This window comes from Aquarana catesbeiana, linkage group LG11 (genome assembly GCF_042186555.1).
Source record: "Aquarana catesbeiana isolate 2022-GZ linkage group LG11, ASM4218655v1, whole genome shotgun sequence".
Lineage (NCBI taxonomy): Eukaryota > Metazoa > Chordata > Amphibia > Anura > Ranidae > Aquarana > Aquarana catesbeiana.
Window position 1 is genome coordinate 17,085,088 of NC_133334.1, and position 6,000 is coordinate 17,091,087.

Sequence of the window (6,000 nt, forward strand, 5' to 3'; positions counted from 1 at the left end):
AGGGCTTCACTCTTTTTTGGTTATGAGATATCTTACCTAAGTAAGATTTTTAGCAGTCCATTCTCAGAAATTCCCAAGGGGTGGAGAGCCCTAAAGGAAACATGAGGTTATAGGTAAAAGCCATTTAAGGAGTTTGTGCAGAGAGATAAGGTAGAGTATTTAACCGTGTAACAGAATTTTAAAATGAGTTGATGACAGGGTTAGAAATAAAGTATCTGTCTGATGGGTGGAGCCAGAACAGATTACCAACATGGACTGGGTCACCACAACTTGGGACTCCAGGGTCACCCAAATGTGGGTTTCGGATTGGTCATGGAATGTCAGCTAATTGTGGCACCTGATAGTATTTTGGAGGTGTGGAAAACTGAGACCTTCTGACTAGGCTAGAAGGCCTGGTGTTATGCCATGCAAAAGATATGATTTGGTGTTGCAGGGACCAAACCATCACAGAGGGAACCCATACTGGGAGGGTCGGAAAATAGTACAACAGTTTAGCCAGGTATGCCATTTTAATGTCTAATTTCTTCAGTAAAAATATATAATTGACAGTGTAGACATCATCATAGGAGGCTATCTTATGAATGCCCGGGTATGGGAAGGAGAATGGTTGCCACTGGAAATTGTTGCTGCCCCTTCCAGTCCTTGGTGGGAAAAGGGGAGCAGGGTACAGGAAAAATGTGATGCCAGAAAAATCCCCAAAGTATAGCAGCATAGAGACTGTGACTCTGTGGATACCCATGCTGGGAAGGGCTTTGCCCTTATTGGTGGAGAGTCTATAGAAAGGACAGGCATTAATTTAGCACCTGTATCACTGTGAGCATTTGAGCATTAGAAATTATGGAAGATGTTTATTTTATTGAGACTTACCTTAAGCCACCATGTTGGAAATGCCTCCTTATCACAACAAGATTGTTTTCTGACAAGTTATGTTGAAGTAAAGCTGTAGAAATGCAACCTGACTGGCCATTTTGTGTTTGTAATGCACTGGGATGAAGAGTGAATGAGGCTGCTAATGGGCTCTATAGGGATAGAGTAGTTTATCTGTACAAGGGAGGGTACTGGGATGGAATAAAGCTCTTGTGTTTTCTTGAAATTAACTGGGTGCTCGGGGGTGCAGCATCCTGGCCTAGTGTAGTTACAACCTCTAGTGCATTGCCTGAAACTAAAGGGAATAGAGAGATCTGTCAAAAACAGCATTCCAGCGAACAAGATGGCTCCCTCAGGCAGATTCCTGTTCATGGCTCTTTGTGTGCATATAGGAAATGCACACAAGCATGTGCTCACGTATGCACACCAATGTGCCTAGATATGCTCATAGATATGCGTGAGGGTGCATTTGCTTGGGCACACACACCACGTAACAGATGTTGGTGCCAAATGGACTATTTAAACTCGGCCAGTACTCAGGATTAGTGCAATCTTATCTGCAGAGTTCTCATGCTAACCTACAACCTGTTACCCTGCGTCTGTCTCCAGTTATTGACCCGGCTTGCCTTGACTACTCTTGAACTCCACCTGCATCGACCCCGGCTTGTCCTTGTGTCAGGGACCATGAACCAGGCAAAGACAACAAAAATGCAGTTAAAATCACAATTTTAATGTAATAGTAAAAATAATACAGATCAGGAACGTAGTCAAAAACAGAAGCCAGGGTTAGAAAGCCGAAACAGGTAATCAGACGAACTGGAGTTAGGAAACCAGGAATCAGCATTGTCAGAAGTAGGGATGGGCCGAGCACCCCCCAGTTCAGTTCGCACCAGAACATACCAAACAGGCAAAAAATTTGATGAATTAGATGAACTTTCTGGAAGGGCGGTTTTAACTCTGACATATCCCAGTCACTGTAAGAGTCCAGGGCTTACTACGCATGCACCAATGGTGCATTGCCGCAAGATGAAATCCGTGCCAACTGAGCATGCGCCAAAGATGCCTTAGTGTGCTTACCCGCACCTGCGCAGAAGACTTGATGGAAAAAGGTGGCAAAATGCCCAGGAGGTGCACAGGAAGTGACCTCAAACTTACCTATATAAGCCCAGCCCATACACTGCCAAATTGCTGGATTAACTTCAGTCCCCCCCTTGTTCCTGTGCTAGTTAGTGTGTGATCTGTCTGAACTTGTTGTGACCTGGAAACCTATTTGACCTCTCTTGATTGCTGCTTACCTTTGACCTTGGATTTGTACCTTAACCATTCTACTTCTTTGCCTCTTTTGTACTCGGCTGCCAGATTGGAACTGACCATTCTTTTGATAAACCCTTTTATACTTTGTTGCCCAACTGGACTTGACCTCGGCTCGGATCTCAGACTAAGACTTGCACGGTGCTCTGCACCCCTGGCACCCATGCCACTCGATGTCCCACCAAGTGTCTGTCTCCATCTCCAGAGGCTTCAAGGACCCAAGGTGCAAGGGAGGCCTCCCCACTACTTCGGTCTCACATCAGGTACGTGGCTCTCGCGACAGAATAATCCAGCCATGTCTGAGGGGAGTGCTTCTGCCTTCAAGGCCCTGTGCCAACAAGTTGCCTCTGTGTCTCAGGCCCTGATGTCCATACAAGAGGGATACTTTCAACTGGAAGGTCGGCTGACTGCAATGGCCAATCTCTCAGTTCTGAGCTATGTGGAACCACCTGTTATGTCTATGGAGCAGCCCGTCTCTACTCCAGCTCCTGCACCAAGGTTTCCTATGCCAGAACGCTTTTCAAGGGGTTTGCCACAAGTTCTGGGCTTTCAGGAACACCTGTCAGCTATACTTTACCTTACAGCCTAGGACCTTCTCTGCACAGGATACAAAGGTCAGGTTCGTAGTAGCCTTACTTACAGAAGAATCTCAAGCATGGGCTCATCAGCTATTGGAAATGGAGAGTCCTATACTGCACTCTCTGTCTTCTTTCTTTGATGCCATGGCAATCCTCTGTGATGACCCACAACTAACCACAACGGCTGAAACAGTGTTGACCTCTCTACAACAGGGGAAATGCCCTGTTGAGGACTATGTATCAGAATTCCGCAAGTGGGCTGCAGACACTGCATGGAACGATGCTGCCTTGCTCTATCAGTTTTGCTTGGGCCTGTCCGAGCCCCTCAAAGACGAATCAGCAAGAGTGGGGCTCCCTGATACATTGGAACCTACAAATAAGTTGGCTATCCAGCTTGAGTGCAGATTCAGAGAATGACGCAGGAAACTATCCGGTATGGCCCGTCCCACATGGATGCTCCCACGAGTACCCATGCCTCCCCACCTGAGAACCCCTGAGACCAACGCATCACCCCCAATTCATGACGCAGAACTGATGCAACTCGGCTTATTTCGTGCACCTCTCACACCCGAAGAGCCACAACGCCGTCGCCTGAACAATCTATGCCTGTATTGTGGTGGAGCGGGTCACTTTCTTCAGGGATGTCCCATTAGGCCGAGTAAGTGGATCGAACCCCCATCTGTTTCACCGTATGTTGTTAAATCCTCACATCTGCCTCTCTGCCTCTCTTTGCAGATACCAGGAAGGATAATCCGAGTAGCAGCCATTATTGACTTCGGGGCTTGCAGCTGCTTTATTGACATCCACTTCTCCAAAAAGTATGGAATCCCACTATGCAAGAAGCCCAAGCCATTTACCGTTCATCTGGCAGATGGCTCCACACCAACCTCGGGTCCCATAACCCATGAGACCACCCTCATATAGGCCACCACCGAAGCAGACCATCGGGAATATCTTCAGCTGGACATGATTTCTTCCCCCATTTTTCTGGTTATTTTGGGGTTACCATGGCTTCGACAGCACCAGCCACAGATTGATCGGTCCACTGAAGTTGTGTCTGTCGGCTCACCCTATTGCTTACACCACTGTTCTCTACAACAAGCCTGTTTGATGGTTCAACCCCTTTCCACAAATGATAACACTCATCTCCTCCAGGTTTACAGAGACTTCCGGGATGTCTTCGACAAAAAGGGGGCTGAATCCCTACCGCCTCACCGGCCATATGATTGCCCCATTGAGCTTCTTTCTGGTTCTGCAATACCACTTGGGAGGATCTTCCCACTCTCCGAGCCTGAATTAGAAGTCCTCCGAAAATACATTGATGACAATCTTAGGAAAGGGTTCATCCGGCCCTCTACCTCTCCTGCTGGCACTGGACTCTTCTTTGTGGAAAAAAAAGACCATTTATCGACTACAGAGAATTGAACAGTATCAAGAATCGATACCCGTTGCCTCTAGTCCCTGAGCTCATCCAGATGTTCCGCACATCCAAATTCTTCTCAAAATTGGACCTAAGGGGGCCTACAATTTAATACGGATAAGAGAGGGAAATGAATGGAAAACGGCCTTTCATACTCGGTTTGGCCATTTTGAGTATTTGGTCATGCCATTTGGGCTGTGTAACTTTCCAACACTTGGTGAATCGCATCTTTCGGGATTTTCTTGACCTCTTTATGATAGTGTACTTAGATGACATCCTTGCTTTTTCACCTTCCCTCGAGGCACATCACATCCACATGCGAAAAGTCCTTTTTCGCCTCCGAGCCCAGAAACTCTACGCCAAGCTTAAAAATGTAAGTTTGAGAAAGATACCATACAATTCCTTGGCCTCATTATTTCAACTTCTGGAATCTCCATGGACCCCCAGAAGGTAACTGTAGTTCTTGAATGGCCAGTACCCTCGGACCGTAAGAGTGTCCAGATGTTCGTGGGATTCGCCAATTTTTATAGAAGATTCAAAGGCTTCTTATCAATAATGTCACCTATCACACAACTCACCAAGCAAAACAGCCATTTTCTGTGGTCCCCCTCAGCATAAACAGCTTTCGACAAACTCAAGAAGCAATTCACCTCTGCCCCGGTCCTTCGTCGTCATGACCCAGCCCTGCTTTACGTGTTGAAGGTCGATGCTTCAGAGATTGCGGTTGGGGCAGTCCTTTCTCAGCACCATGAAACCACAGCCATCTTGCATCCTGTTGCCTTCTTTTCCAGGAAGTTTTCCCCAGTCAAAAGGAATTATGATGTAGGGGACCAGGAACTCCTAGCTATTAAACTGGCCCTGGAAGAATGGCAATATCTATTGGAAGGAGACTCGCACCCTATACTTGTCTACACTGATCATAGGAATTTGGAATACCTCTGTACAGCTAAACGTCTCAGACCTATACAAGCCAGATGGGCTCTCTTCTTCACCCAATTTCAAATCCAAGAATTGTAAACCTGATGCTTTATCCCACATGTATCCCACATCAGATAAATCGCCAACAACGGACGCAATACTCCCTGCCTATAATTTCTTCCTACTCTTGTCCAGGATTAAACTGGCCTCCTCTCTAGACCAAATGCCCTCAGGAGAACACCTGCAAGAAAAGGACAGACTTTTCTTCCATGACCATACTGTGTTTGTGCCCCTTCAACTGAGAGTTCCTGTGCTCAAACTCTGCCATGACAACAAGTTAACAGGGCATTTCGGGGTGACCAAAACCACTGATCTGCTTTTGCGAACCTTTTAGTGGCCTACCCTCAAGGCAGACTGCCACGCTTACGTCAATTCCTGCCCAGTGTGCAATCACAGCAAAATGGAAAAGAATAAATCATGGGGTCTCCTACGCCCCCTGCCTGTTCCCTCCGGACCCTGTGAACAGATCAGCATGGATTACATAGTGGAGCTACCACCTTCTGATGGGTTTACATCCATATTTGTTGTTGTGGACTGCCTTACAAAAATGGCTCATTTTATCCCTATGATTGGCACTTCTTCTGCCCTAGAAACAGCTCAGGCTTTATCAAGGAGATCATATGCCTCCATGGGATCCCCAGCAATATTGTATCGGATCGTGGGGTCCAATTCACCTCTAAATTCTGGAAGGAGCTCTATCTTGTTCTAGATATCGAGAACCACTCCTCTTCGGCCTACAACCCTCAGACCAATGTACAAACGGAACGCGCGGACCAAACTCTTGAACAGTACCTTCGTTGTTTCTCCAACTTTATCCAAGACAATTGGGCATCCCTACTTCCTTGC